Source organism: Zootoca vivipara, chromosome Z2 (assembly GCF_965207765.1).
Source record: "Zootoca vivipara chromosome Z2, rZooViv2.hap1.1, whole genome shotgun sequence".
NCBI classification, from domain to species: Eukaryota; Metazoa; Chordata; class Lepidosauria; order Squamata; family Lacertidae; genus Zootoca; species Zootoca vivipara.
This window is the reverse complement of record NC_142585.1, coordinates 14805797-14821667: the sequence shown is the minus strand read 5'-3', so window position 1 is coordinate 14821667 and position 15871 is coordinate 14805797. Positions and strand designations below refer to the sequence as shown.

The following is a 15871-nucleotide window of genomic DNA, read 5'->3' as shown; positions in this document are numbered from 1 at the left end:
ACAAATAAGAAAATAAAAACAAATAAGAAAATAAAATAAAGATATCTCTCTATCTTCTGCTATGGGAATAATCCAGGTCTACTGTATTATTATTATTTTTTTTGTGAATGTCTGGAAATAACCTGCCATGGCTGGACTTGAGCACCCTTTCCTATGCCTGGGATGAGTCCTGGCATATGGACACTCCCACTGTTATCAGTGCCATGAAGAAGGTGACCACTTATGCAGGGACAAAAAAAGAAGCAATGCATCAATGAAACAGAATATGAGGGTAGGCACAGTTTTGCATAGTGTGCATGTGCTAATTTATATGTTGCACTGCCCAAAGGACAATGAGCATTCACACTTTACATTGCAGGATCGCCCGTGGTGCTACAGTTCTCAGGGACCAAAGTGGCAAACGGGCTGGCCTTACTCTCAGTGTTATGATTTGGAGGTTCACGCCAGTCCCATTATATATAGTGTGTGGCCAGTCCCATTATATATAGGGGTGGAGCCAACAGTAGCCAAGCAGTCGGCTCAGGAGATTCACCCTCCCTACCCTCATTTAGTTTAATGTTTTCTTGTTTGCAGGTTAACTTTTTCTTCCTGCTTAGCAGGTGCTGCTACCGTCTTTGACTGGTTGCTGTTGAAGGACTGGGAAGAAATTTTCTTGCATGGGCAGGTTTTGTCTTTCCCGTACCAATTCGTCACAGCTTTGGCAGTTTATGGCCTTGGGTGGAATCCTTTAGCCTTTACACACCAGTATATATATTTGGGGGGGGATTGAAGTGGTGACTCACCCCTTGCAACAGCAATTCCAGGGTCCCCTCTTAAAAGGGGTTATATAATGGATGTCACTGGCCATACACTGAAAGGTCAACAGTGAACTACCCTGCGTGTGGGGATATGTGTGCGGCTGCCTGCTACACATACGTCTTGTAGTACACCCCCATATCCCATTTATCCTAATGTGCCCCAGTTCCCCCAGCTGCGGGGCTGGGAGGGATACACACCCAAGGCCTAAGCCAAGGTCTTCCTACATTCGGAAGTTTAATCAATGTAATTTTGATCCTGTGTATGATCTGCACACCCAGAGCTCCGGAAGTGACGTTGGGAGAGGATACATCTCCAATGTGGATGCTTGTGTGGGCATCTCCCCATCTCCTCTTTTTATTGCTTTTTCCAAAATCATTTCTCAAAGGTAATTTGGAATGGGATGCAGCATGTTGTGGTCCTACTACAAACCCTGCCCTTGTTCAAAGCTGCTATTAGCTGCAGCTCCCTGCGTCTTTCACATTCCTCAGCTAACAGCAGCTCAGGGATGGGGAGGGAGAGTTAACTATCACCCTGCACTGAGACCCCAATCTAAATCTGGCAATAGATGCAGGCATTCATGTATCTCCGGTGTCTAGTTTGGCCTTAAAGTGGTGACCCTGTTTGTATGAAGTCTGGATAAACCTTGTAAGCTTAATTATTAAAACAAGTTTGGATGTGTTTTTCACACACACACACACTTAGGCATTGTGGGGTTTTTTATTACAGGAACTGAAAAAGAGGCAGCTTTCTTTAAAGCTTCTTTTTTAAAAAAATGTTTTGTAAAAGATGTAGAATTTAATAGCTCATTGGCCTTTCAACTTTTTATTTTTTTAATCTTACAACTTGGCGGATCTCCTAATTAGAAATAAATAAATGAATTAATGAAAATTCATATGATCTGGATGAATTAAATTCGCTTTTAAAGAATCCCTTTTGCTGAGGCAGCCCATTCTCCCCTCCTCAGTGAAATTACATCTCATTTTCCAGCCACCTTGCAAAACCGGCTAATGTGCATAATGATTGCTCAACTCTGCCCATAAATGCTACGGCTTTTTATGAGCACAGGGACAGAGGTGCCACTGCAGCCTCCAGAGTATCTTTACTAAATTCTTGTGTGAGTATATTGCACCTGCTCGCCTCGAACCAGCGCCTGAGATGAATGGCAAACACTAGGCTTTGTTTTCTAATGTAGTGAAGCTTCATACTAGATTTTGGTAAACAGCAAATATACCCTCTGACTTCCTGAAGGACATTGACTGGGATTTTTTTTTTCAATAAAGCTAACAAGTCACAGAGATGAATGTGCATTATATCCATGATCACTCCCTCCCTCACTCCCTCAATCCCTCTGATGTATGTGGGAGGGGGATCATGTATAATGACCAGATAATGTACAAAATTTATTCTACACATGCACATTTTCCAAGGCTTGCTGGAGTTTATGTATATTGACTGGGAAATGTGCACAATTCCTTCTTCATGGGAGGCCTGGTGAATGTGTACAATGGCCATTTCTTATGTCCTTTATCCTCTCTCTCTCTCTCTCTCTCTGTAGTGATAAAAAGCATTCTAGAGGAAAGATCTTAGAGGATTGTGAGAAACTGCATACTTCATTAAAGACAGTGTTATTGGGAACAGGTTTGATATTTTGCTCATTCTCTACTTCCCAAATAAGTCTACATATTTCTCTGATATGGGGAAAGGCTCTGTATTCACTAGGAAACATGGTGCTGTAGGTGCAGAGCCAGAATAGAAAGCAGACTTCATGAACCAAGAGAAAAGCACTAATGGTTACAGTTAATTTCTTCATCAATAAGCATCTTCAAAAACTAATCTATACACAAATGATTACGGGAGCGTTCCATTTGACACCATCTTAATAGCCAACAAAGGATTTCCACTGGCACAAGGATTTCCATTTGCAGAATGGAACTTCTTTCTCTTGCTGCAATCATGTGTCCTCCCCGGGTCTGTTACAGAGCATTGCAGAAACTCCCAGAAAAAAATGTAGAGGGCATGCAGGAGGTGAGGGGGGAGAGGAGAGGGATCACAAGTCGCTTTGTGCTAGTGGAAGCAGTTAGTTGAATTCCACCCTATTTGACTTGAAAGAATTGCTCATTTTAGATAGTACCCCCCCCCAAAAAAAGGAATTGTGAGGATCATTACCTTAGTCTTTAGTAATATAAGTTGTGGACACACCCACACCCTAACCCACACACAGGCATTCAAACATTATTTCCACCTGTAACTATTAGTTGGTTCAGAGAGGTTTGGCAGCACATATACTAAAATTGTATACAAGACAAGGTTGTATATTGTCTCCCTGCTTATTTAACTTATATGCAGAATTCATCATGCGAAAGGCTGGACTAGATGAATCCCAAGCCGGAATTAAGATTGCCAGAAGAAATATCAACAACCTCAGATATGCTGATGACACAACCTTGATGGCAGAAAGTGAGGAGGAATTAAAGAACCTTTTAATGAGGGTGAAAGAGGAGAGCGCAAAATATGGTCTGAAGCTCAACATCAAAAAAACCAAGATCATGGCCACTGGTCCCATCACCTCCTGGCAAATAGAAGGGGAAGAAATGGAGGCAGTGAGAGATTTTACTTTCTTGGGCTCCTTGATCACTGCAGATGGTGACAGCAGTCACGAAATTAAAAGATGCTTGCTTCTTGGGAGAAAAGCAATGACAAACCTAGCCAGCATCTTTAAAAGGAGAGACATCACCTTGCCTACAAAGGTCCGTATAGTTAAAGCTATGGTTTTCCCAGTAGTAATATATGGAAGTGAGAGCTGGACCATAAAGAAGGCTGATCGTTGAAGAATTGATGCTTTTGAATTATGGTGCTGGAGGAGACTCTTGAGAGTCCCATGGACTGCAAGAAGATCAAACCTATCCATTCTGAAGGAAATTAGCCCAGAGTGCTCACTGGAAGGACAGATCGTGAAGCTGAGGCTCCAATACTTTGGCCACCTCATGAGAAGAGAAGAATCCTTGGAAAAGACCCTGATGTTGGGAAAGATTGAGGGCACTAGGAGAAGGGGACGACAGAGGAAGAGATGGTTGGACAGTGTTCTCGAAGCTACGAACATGAGTTTGACCAAACTGCGGGAGGCAGTGCAAGACAGGAGTGCCTGGCGTGCTATGGTCCATGGGGTCACAAAGAGTTGGACACGACTAAACGACTAAACAACAACAACAAATACAAAAATTGGAATGATGCAGAAAAGATTAGCATGGCCCCCGTACAACCCAGGTTTAAGTTATCATTTGCTGCCCAGCTTATATATCTGAATTTCCAACACTGCTCCCCACTGTTGACCTCTACAAGGATTAAGAAGAAAGAAGCTGCCACCCCTTAGACTGGTTGTAAATAAGAAGGCAGGCAGGTGGAGGCAGATTGGGGTTGGTGAGACAGTGCCCCATTCACCCTAACGGACCAGCCTTCACTGCCTGTATCCTTTTGCATTTCTCCTTGAAAATGCACAATCTTCTAGGTAAGAGATAATCTTCCATTATCTCTTTCTCATTCACACATACTTTTACCCCAGACAAAACCTTCTTCCCCCGGTCTCATGGAACACTGGAAACACCATTCCAGGTCCCTTTGTTTATGCTCCTTTTACTCTCATCCATCTGACATTTAAACTTAATACACAGAAGAAAATTAAATCTATAATGAGATGAAGATGCTATGATTGATTTCAGTTTGAATGTTACATTATGGCATCAGCGGCACAGTTACGGCTCCCAAAGCCCCAATCCCGGCACCAATAAAAAATTTCCCTGGCAACCAGGCATGGTTGTTAGCAGAAATCAGGCTCACATAATGGCATGCTTAACTAAAGCTCAAGTAACTTTTAAAACTATAGTCCTTTGAAATAACCTACAAGTGTAATGGGGAACAGATTTAGCATGGATGGCTGAAGAGCATTGAAGGGACAGAGCTATCTCCAACAGCTCAAAACACAGAAGCACATTCACACAATAAGCCTTATCTTTTGCATCCAGGTGCCAGCTTCACTCTGAAGAGGAGTCAAAATCAGGGATCGTAATAAGGTATAAGTGACTACCTGAGACTAGCCAGATGCATGATCCAGGATGCCCCAAGCCCTAGCTGCAGACAAATCCCATCAGGAATGTGATATCGAAGGAGAGGTCTTGTCCATTTGGAAACAATTTATTTCAAATATAGGTTAAGTATGAGCATGTTCAAGATATCATCTTAATGAATCCTTTCATAAAGATTAGTTGCTGATATTCTCTCTCTCTCTCTCTCTCTCTCTCTCTCTCTCTCTCTGTGTGTGTGTGTGTGTGTGTGTGTGTTGTGTGTGTGTGTGTGTGTGTCATAAACACACTCAGGAAGTGATACCTTGATACCTCATCTCATGGTGGACCTTCCACAATACCTCTTTAGACAGGTGAATATTGCAAGAGGAGCAGTCATGTTGGTTCAATACTCCCACCCCAATAACAGCTATAAAAATAAGCTTGGCATCAGTACTGAAGCTAACAGTTATCATGACATCCTAAATGCCATTTATTTCGCCTGTTAAGGAGGTGTGAAACTCATCACCACAAGCAGGATACAACTTAGTTCAACCAAGGCAGCATAGATTTGCCAGCCTGTTCATCCAAAATTGCTCTGCCAAGCATCATCTATCTTTTTGTTTGTTTGTTTTGTTCTGAAATGTGCTTATTGTTCTCTCTCAATCAGCCAATTTAAATGACCTCATAAAACATGAATTAGGATTCCTGTCTGCCCACTGTCACTACTTGGATGGTGGGGGAGAAGGTTGTGTTTTTTGTTTAAGAATAAATGCTTTAGAAGACAAAATGGTAATCAATTTATTTACACAGAAAAGCTTTAGAGGCTTAAACCATCTGCCTTGGGAACGCTTTTGACGAAAGAAATTTGCTTACAGTACTCATGTGCCACACATCTGCACAAAAGCACCCTTCACCATCTTTCATCTCCTTTTTTAAGCTACTACACACCTTTCCTGAAAAGTGTGCATTGGATTACATAAAGTCACAGTCATCATTGATGCTTTAAGGAAACATAAAGGGATAGAAATATGGCTGTTATGATAAGCTGATATGAGGCTATATTTATTTATTTGTGTATTTATTTCAATATTTCTACTCCACCATTTTGGAGGATGGAACATCCCAGAGGCTCCAAGAGTAATGATAAAATCTTTTAAAATAAATTTGTATCTATAAGAAACAAACCATTAATCAGAAAGCCACATACAAGTAAAAAATAACCTCAAATATTCCAAACACCCATTACACCACACAATCAGACACGCAAGTCCAAAAATCTGATGAAAAAGCCACTTATTCACAAGAACCCTAAAGTAATCAGCAAAACTGTGAGAAGGCCCTTCCAAGGGCAAAGTTAAGGTGCCATGATTAAGAAGGCTCTGCCTCATAAGCCTGTCAGTCACATTTCTGACAGCAGAGGGAGAAAGAGCAAGACTAATTCCATGGAAAAGTTCATTTGTGAAGAGGTGAGACATAAAGGATTTAGGAATGCCCATGATTGTGAGATATAAGAAGACCTTTTCCCAGTGAACGTTTTGTCAGAGCCATTTGCCACCACAAGCAGAAGTGGCAAAATCACTACAAGTTACCTCAGTATGAGGAAGAAAAAACATTAAGGTTGCTGCTGAATGTTGCCTAAAGTGAAGTGCTAAAATTGATTTACAGGTCTATAATTTGAAAAGAGAAAAGAAAAAGAAACCTGAGAAATGTCCAGGAATACAACATGGTTAGGGTTATATCGTAAACCACCCTGTGACCATCAGGTGAAGGGTGGTATAGAAATTTAATGAATAAAAAGTTAAATAAAATGAATGTTAGAGACCTGGACAAAACTGCTAGCCAGTAAAACTAATGCAATAAACCCCATGTCTGAATGCAGTCACACAAATAGCTTTGGCCAGGAAAAGCACAGGATATCTTGAAATTACCTTTTCCTTATGGCAACAAGGAAAATAACTTGGAAGCCTAGCAAGCTTATAGCAGGATCTTCAAGAGGTTCTGAGGACCCCATTTATTGAAACAGGATCTATTCAGAATTTGGGAGGAGAAGTCCTGTCTTTGTGGCACTTTATTCAGTTACTTGCTAATATGGTATGAATTCAGGGTTTGGGGGGGAGGGGGGATAGCTAGGGAGGGGGGAAAGGAAGGGGAGAGGAGAGGAATGAGTAACATGATAAGGAAAGCTCAAAAAAGGTTTAACGAAACCTGCCATGAGATTTGGCAGATGGTTCTGCAGCAGATTGTCAAACTTTAAACTAATCTTCATTTAAGAGTTTTAAGGGTTGTATCTAAAGCCTCTTGCTCTTTTGCCGGGTTGATTCTAGTAAATTATAGATCAGACTTTTCTGAAAACTGCTTCCATGAACAGAGGCTTCTTAAATCTCAGCTAAACTGAGCAAGAAGATTACATGTTATTATGATGGGGCCCAGCGGGGTGGGTTTACCCCCCTTCTCCCCCTTTTCTCTTTCTGCAGCAAACATAATGATGTCGAGAAGGATAAAGCGATCATTTTGCACAAGGAGGTCACCCAGACAAGAACAATGCCTTTCAACTCGGAGTGCTGGCAAATCCCTCTGTTGGTGAATATTCATGCAGCAAATTCTGATTCTTAATGGCTCCATAAAACCCAGCCGTTTCTAAGCGGAGAAACCCAATCCGTGTTCCGAGACCAGATGATTATTACTGCTCATTGGTGGAAGTCACTGGGGAGAAAGTGATGCTGAAACATTCTATTTCATGGGTAATTTTTAGCTTAATTGCATCCCGCCATTTTTTTTCTTTAAGTTGAGAAAAAGGATTTTCTCTCCTGAATCCCGAGTGAAATGTTAGATACTGTACGTGGTATTAAAAATTAAAATCATCACTAATCTTGAAAGGCACATTTATTCTCCCTCTCTCTCTCTTTACTATAAATCAGAATGACGGAAGAAGAAAGAACTCTCAGTGAAATTTCTCAACAGCTTGATTCTGTGATATGCTGGCCAAGGGAGAATGTGGATGGAGTTAAATAGAATGGGTCTGGCACTGGTGCAATCAGAGTAGAGATGCTTAAGGCATTAAATCTTTGGGAATTCTGAAATGAAATGGCCTGATCCCACACTGCTCAGATGAATGTGCAGATTGGAGCTAAGCTATCTGCTAGATTTTTTGCACTTATTTGAATGCTGTGATACAGTTCTTGGCAGTTTAAATATACCAATATTGCACATTAAGAATAATATTTTCAGACATTTGTAAATGTATCTTGAGACAATAAAGACAATCAATATTTTTGAGGGAGGGGTGGAGAATGCAGATGATGGCATAAATGGCAAATATCTATTGGCAAAGACCTTCAGAACTAATATGGGCAGGAAATGGACAGTAGTCCTCATACCGGACCCTGAATGAGACAGTTGTGGCCAAAGCAATGTGTTGAATGAGGTGAATGACCACTGTAAAGAGAGCAAACACTCATCACAATCCTGTTAACTTGGTAAAGGACAAAGCTCAGTGGAAGAGAATCTGAAGTCCAAGGTTCAGCTCTCAGCTTCTCCAGATAGGGCTGAGAGTGACTCCCACCCAAAACTATGGAGAGTTATTGCCTATCCATGTAAGACTCTTAGAGCCCTATGTTCTCAATATGGCCAGGAATCCTCTATAATCTAGTTCCTGTTTTCCCAGACATCTGTTGGCTAAAATACACTGTTATGGACAATGCTGGTATCACTGGCTGAGATAATGTGATTGTTTTTAGAATGTTTTTAATGATATTGTTACTGATGAATTTGCCACCCCTGGTTGCTTTGGGAGGACAGGTGGAATATAAGTTGATCAACAATCAAACAACGTAACTCTGCCAACCTTACCCTTCAAACTATCTTTATGTTACTATATCCCCATCCATCAGCTTCACTCTAACCAACTCTTACCAGCCTCAACCCTGCAGAAAGGCTCCTGCTCCTTAAATCACTCTGCCACTCTTGTTCACTTCCTCTTTTACTCGGGGTTTTCCTTCCAGAATTACTGTGAGCTTCCTTTGCTGTTTAAAATTTAAGATGACTTTCTCACACATTCAGTTTTATTCATCACAGTTTGGACATAGGGGAGGAAAGCTGTCATTAATGGCCCAAGGTCCAAATGAACTTCTCTAGAACTCTGAAATTCAAATTCTTAGGGGAGAAACAATTAAGAATATCTGATTTCTTTACTTTCTATGATCAGAAGTGTTTTTTTAGCACAAGCAATTACTCGGACAAACAAGCAAAGCAAAACATTCAACTATACTACTGCCAAATTAGGAATGATGGGGCATTCCAACTGAAATAGAAATGGAACCAGAAATGGTTGGTGTTCACTTTTTCATCCATTGTCTGAAATAGGAATCAATCCAGTAAATGCTATTGATATTTGCTGCTGTTTCTTGTATACAAATGATATGTAACCAATGACTCTCCCTCTCAACATTTGCACTGTGTTTCCTTTGCAATTAATGGTGTGGAGTAATAATGCCATTAAGGACATAATTAAGAATATAATACAGTATTCCTCCACAATAGTGAAATATACTCGGAGTCCTGCAGTGTTTTCATGCTCTTTATTGCAGCTTGTAAAACAGTGATTGAATTTTCCCCAAAACCTCAGGCTTTTATATACATTATTTACACAATGAGTCCCATCTGATTGGCTGATTCTGCTTCCCTCCTGGAGCCTGATTGGTCTTCTCCTGCAGGCCAATCAGTTGTTGCATTATAGGATGCTACCTGCCTATTGTTCTAGGATCCAAGCTTAGTACATAACAGTAGGCAGCAAGGTGAATAACATAGTTTATTCAAAAGCTGAACTGCAGCGGAACAGAAACAGTACTGCATACAACAAATATGGGTTAGAATGTAAATCAATGCCTTCTTACATCCCTAATCCCAATTGGCAACATAGGTCCTTGTTGGTGGTAGCTGTGTGTTTAAATTGCTGCTTACTATTTTTTTTAACTTTGCAGTATTTAGATCTATTCCAGTGGATGAGCCAGATTGAGCCAAACACTTCGCACCTGCCCACTAAAGGATGACCTTCTCTGGCATAAGACAGTATTTAAAAATAATAATGATGATGACTCTGGGTGGGGGATGAGGAAGGAATCCTGTAAAGTTTGACATTGCATATATTTCCTACCTCGCAATCTTGGCTGTGTCACAGCACAGAGATGAAATGAAAGCATTCTTCATCTTCTTTGGTGATCACTTGTAGCCAAGTAAGATTGTCTTCCATAAACACGGTTTTAACAATGAGTCTGTAAGTGACTGTGGAGGCCAATTCTGGATCCACATGTCCTTCCACAGTGGAGACATTGGTTTCCAGGCAGGAGTTGAGCATGGAGCTGTCAGAGGTGCTTTTAGTACAAACTCCCAGGTTCAATTCCGATTATATACTGGATTTTACTTAGCCTCAGCCTTCTTTTGTCCTATTCTTATGCTGTCTTTGTCCATCTCGCCCTCCTTCCCCAAAAGCCCATAGGTCTACTGGTGTGACCGCCCTGCTAGTAACCCACCAACAGAATCAAGGTGGCACCCAGTGGTGATTGACCCAAAGTATTAAAAACTAAAGTAGGAACAGGATTTATTTTTTTCAGGACTGTGTGATCAGACAGTAACTCAAAAGGTGGAGCCAATTTACATTTTAACACACTGGTGAAAGGAGACAACATTCTCTTTCTTTTCAACACTGAGTTTCCCATGAAAATGTTTATATCTTAAAAGTACTTTACCATGGCAGCACAAGCAAAGGTATTATTTTCCTTAGGCAAAAGAAAATACAAATGGAAAACAAAAGCACAATATTTACCCCCCCCCCACCAGAGCTGGACCTGAACAGAATAAATGTTGCAAATGTATATGATTCCATCTTACAATTTCAGATGGAACTGTCAGAGGAAATTGTCTTTCTCAGCCATTGACACAAATGGGGTAGAAGAAGAATAGACTCGCAAATGTCTGTTAAATTTTGCAGTTGCTATCCATTGGGAATCACACGAGTGCTAGGTCTTCTGAAGCCGTCTAAAGCATGATACATATTGTTTATTGAACCAGCTAAATTATGAGTCCAGTTGTGGATATTGACTGTGAATTATTGTGCAAACAAGCCCATTTCAAAGGAAATATTACAAGTCCTTTTAGTATTATCTGAAAACAAAAATAGGCTCTTGGACTATTTGTGTACATGAAGTCACAAATGCCAACGTAGCAAAGCAAACAGTTCTTCAAAAACTTTGGGAATGGAATCTTTTTGACTGCTCTGAGCTGTCCAAATGCTTCCCCAGCCTTTTTTTTTTACCATCAAAGAAAATCTGTAGTGCTGAGAGATAATTCTAGTTACAGGTAGGTAGTCGTGTTGGTCTGCCGTAGTCGAAACAAACAAACAAAAATCCTTCCAGTAGCACCTTAGAGACCAACCAAGTTTGTCATAGGTATGAGCTTTCATGTGCATACACACTTCTTCAGATACACTGAAACAGAACTCACCAGACCCTTATATATAGTGAGAAGGTGGGGAGGGGTATTACTCAGAAGGGTGCTACTGGAAGGTTTTGTTTTGTTTTGTTTTTGTGAGGACAGATGGATCTGTTTAGTTCCATTCCATGCAAATGATGAAGCATAAGTTTCTGTATTAATCTATGATGATGATGATACAGGTTTTTTTAAAAATCTTCACAAATGTTGTATTTCAATGTGTATTATCACAAAATACAATTAGATGTGTAAGCTACCTCAGTATGTGCAACCCTAAATGCATTTTATCTTACCCAAAAATAAACAAAAATAAAAACTGGATTGCTTTTTTTTTCTATTTTCATACTTATTCAGGTACATTTTTGAGTTGTAAAATGTACCACAAATTTTGCCAAAATACAGAAGCTGAAGGATACATGTACATTAGTCAAAGTAGTGCAGATCAAGTCAGTTCATATTGAAATTCACAAGAATTGAAATCCCTAAGCATTCCTATGCCTGCCAATGCTTCAGGGATTTCTTCCTTGAAGCACCCTATGCCCACCCAGTTTCTGCCTTCATTACACATAGGCTGTACAGTAGATCCTCTGAGCTTGCCACTATTATTGCATCCTCTATGAAGCTTACTGCACGGCTAAGCAGAGCAGCAATGGTATTTGTGGTATGATCCAAATACAGGGAGTTCTGAGATTTTCTCATTTCAAGAATGATGCAAAGGCCCTCCCATTTCCCGCCATTGGATTATGTACATTCAACACTGCCCTTATTGGGGATTTGCCTGAAGGTACAATCTGCTCCTAATATGTTTGGAAATTACTGTTCCATTATAGTCACACCAATATGCAATCAAATAGAAATTATAGGGGAGGCAAAGTGATTTGTCTTCTTAATGAGAGTCACCTTGCTGATTCCTCCAGTGCTTTCAGCAATCATTAGCTGTGCTGGTGAAATAAACAAGAGGCAGTTGCTTCTTGGGTGGTAGCAGCAATCCACAGTGAGACCAGATGGGCAGCTCCCCCAAATGACTAGTCCTATTTAGAGCACTAAACATTTGTCTTTTAGTGTCTTGGCTTCCCATAGCAGTGGTCCCCAATTCTTGACAATGTAGCCAACCTCATGCACAGCAGTGAAAACGCGACCAAACCTTGCCTTGGAAAAGCAACAACACCAGGAGGATTAGACTCTTTCTGGCAGAGAAGATTAAGACTCCTGCTGCTCCTAAATGGGCTTTATATATTGTTACTACCTACTGAAAAAGGATCCCATGAGATCCATCAGTGACTCTTTAGTTTGTAAGCATTCAGCAAGCCTGATTTTATTTGGAAAACTGTGAGCTGGCCAGACATTTTGCAGTAGTGAAGGCAATAAGGACACCCATGGGTAAGAAAAAATGGGGAAAGATGATAGCTCCAGGTATCCACTGACCTTGCTTTGCATGGAACAGATGGGGATTGTGGGCAACGTTTTTTCCAAAACTTGTCAATTAAAGATACAAATAGGAATGGGAGGCAGCACTAAGAGTCTCCACGTTGCAGCCATATTGAAAATTCCAGTGTGGCTGTCCACATACTATGTTGTGAATCTATGCAATCCAAACTTCTGAAAACAATATGTTAACTAAACTGCAGCTATCCTTCAAAATCTGCATGTATCTGAATTTTGTAATGCAGTTCTCCAACCACATAATGAGCAACAATGTGTATAGTATCTGACAGTTTGCATTAAATGCATCCATTCGTAAGAATAGTTATCTCCCGCTTGGACTACTGCAATGCACTCTGTGTGGGGCTACCTTTGAAGGTGACCCGGAAACTACAACTAATCCAGAATGTGGCAGCTAGACTGGTGACTGGGAGCAGCAGCCGAGACCACGTAACACCGGTCTTGAAAGATCTACTTCAGCTCCCAGTACATTTCCGAGCACAATTCAAAGTGTTGGTGCTGACCTTTAAAGCCCTAAATGGCCTTGGTCCAGTATATCTGAAGGAGCGTATCCACCCCCACCGTTCTGTCTGGACACTGAGGTCCAGTGCCGAGGGCCTTCTGGTGGTTCCCTCGTTGCAGGAAACCAGGCAGAGGGCCTTCTCAGTGGTGGCACCCGCCCTGTGGAATGCCCTCCCATCAGATGTCAAAGAGAAAAACAGCTACCAGATTTTTAGAAGACATCTTAAGGCAGCCCTGTTTAGGGAAGATTTTAATGTTTAATAGATTATTTTATTTTATTTTTCTGTTGGAAGCCACCCAGAGTGGCTGGGGAAACCCAGCCAGATGGGTGGGGTACAAATAATAAATTATTATTATATTATTAAGAATAGCATGCAAAAATTAATTGCTTTGGGGGGAAGTGCTTGTAAACATATGTATAGTAGGTGAAAGTGCATTCAAAAATGTGTGCTTTAGGAGACATTTGAGCACTAAGAAGCTAATGCAGAAATCTGGAGAACTGAATTTAAGAATGAAACAATGCAAAACTGAAATAAACAATTTCTGCATTCCTAAATATAATTCAGAGATTGAAGTGATTTGCTTCAAAGCAGTGTGGTATATTTGATTCAGGGCAAGGGTGGCCAGATGGGGAGGAACCCATAGCCGTCCACTGGCCATGTCTCTCGGTGTGGTGCAAGTCCATTAGCAGAGCCAATTTGATAGGGCTGCTATATGTCCAAAGGCAGAATAGACGTCCAGGGGAATTTCCAAAAGGTGGCTCTTTGTTTTTACTTTTTGAAATATGGCAACCCTACAATTTGATGATCCTGACAATGTATGCATACTGTGCTAACCTCCCAGCCACATAACAATGTAGATGTCAGAAGGTTGTGTGAATGGCACTGTCCCTCCTCATGATCTGCACATGTTTCAGGGAGATGCACTTCGCACAAGTCCCAATAGAGTCCTTGTTGGTGGAAGTTCAACCACACATAGTGTCAGAAGTTGAGGCCATGGTCAACACTCACAGTAAAGTTGTCCCCTTATGTTGCACAGAAGTGAATGCCAGCCAGTTGTAAAAGGGGGGGGGAGTAAATTGGAAACAGACTAGAAGAATGAGTGGGTATATGGGGACCAAGGTTGCAATGGTAGTGACTGTAGAATGTGTTTTCTGCTGTATGAGGCTGCAAGTCAAGTTCCCATGATTTGAGTATATGAGTGGATTTGAAAGTGCCTCTGACTAATAATAATAATAATAATAATAATAATACCCCGCCCATCTGGTTGGGTTTCCCCAGCCACTCTGGGCAGCTTCCAACAAAATTCTAAAATACAATGGTCTGTTAAAAATTAAAAGCTTCCCTAAACAGGGCTGCCTTCAGATGTCGTCTAAAAGTCTGGTGGGAGGGCGTTCCATAGTTTTCTAGAGTTGGAAGAAACCCTCAGCATCATTCAGTCCAACCACCTGCAGTGCAGGAATATGCAGCTGTTCCATATGGGGATTGAACTTGGTATAGGAAAATATTAGTTTCAGGCTCCATTATTGTCTGAAACAAGACAGGTGGTTGAAATCATGTGGCTGGAGGGGAGCAGCTCAATGCTCCACACACACAGAATTCACATGTAGACCGAGAGCACAAAAGGCTTCGTTTACCCATTTCCTCCCAAGGTGAGGGGAAGTGACATAGGCTAAGCCTGGCAGGACAGATTACTCTATGGCATTAACCCCTTACTGCATCAAACCCAAGCACAATGGTTATATGAGGCTGGTTGCCCCACACCAGGGATGTCCAACAGGTAGATTGTGATCGACTGGTAGATCATGGGGGGCCATATTTCAAAAAAATAATGATCTACATGCAGAAAGTGCAATATATGTGACAAACCAAACCTTTGAATGAGCACACACTGTGACACCAGGATGACTATTTTTACACATTTCATTTTCTTAAATCTTATTTTATGATCATTTTGCTAAGGTGTGCTCTTGTTACTCTATCCAATTTCTTCATTGTATGACAACCACTGGTTTGCACAAATCACAGGTTTGACTGGATTATAGCAATTCCTCTTTGGAGAGGTCATACTTTTGCAGCTTCAATTTACATTTGAATGATGGGAATTTTTTAAAGGCACACAAGGTGGAATATGCACTCTACATTCTTTAGTGTACACTGCAAATCTCTCAGACAATAGGAGCCCAATTTAACCCTGGGGAGCTATATTTTATTGTCCTTAACATCATGATTAAGCTGGTCTTACCTTTGAGTGATTCTGCCATTTGTTATTGGTTTGCTTGCACTGACTGACAAGGAACTCTTTTCTGAGATGATGTACACTGCTCTCCCTTCAAAACTTTCTTGGATTTTCATCAAAACTTAAAGTACAACCTCAGTCTATCACTTAGTCTGTGCAGTATCGAATTCCCATGACATCTATTCTTTCTACCACCACACATGATTTCTAATTCTCGCCCTGTTCGTTTCTGGGGAGAAGATGAAATTCAGAAACAACAGAAATGATGGCTTGTTCTTACATTACACGTGGGAAATCTAAGTGTAAGGATTCTCAAAAGACCAACTGATCATACAGAAATGTCCAAG

At 40.9% G+C, this 15871-nt stretch overlaps 1 protein-coding gene across 1 annotated transcript in view; it reads right to left on the bottom strand.

Moving 5' to 3' along the window:
* The window catches only part of LOC148686569 (protocadherin-9-like), a 363264-nt gene that overhangs the window by 318313 nt on the left and 29080 nt on the right, over window positions 1–15871 (bottom strand). The window lies entirely within an intron of this gene.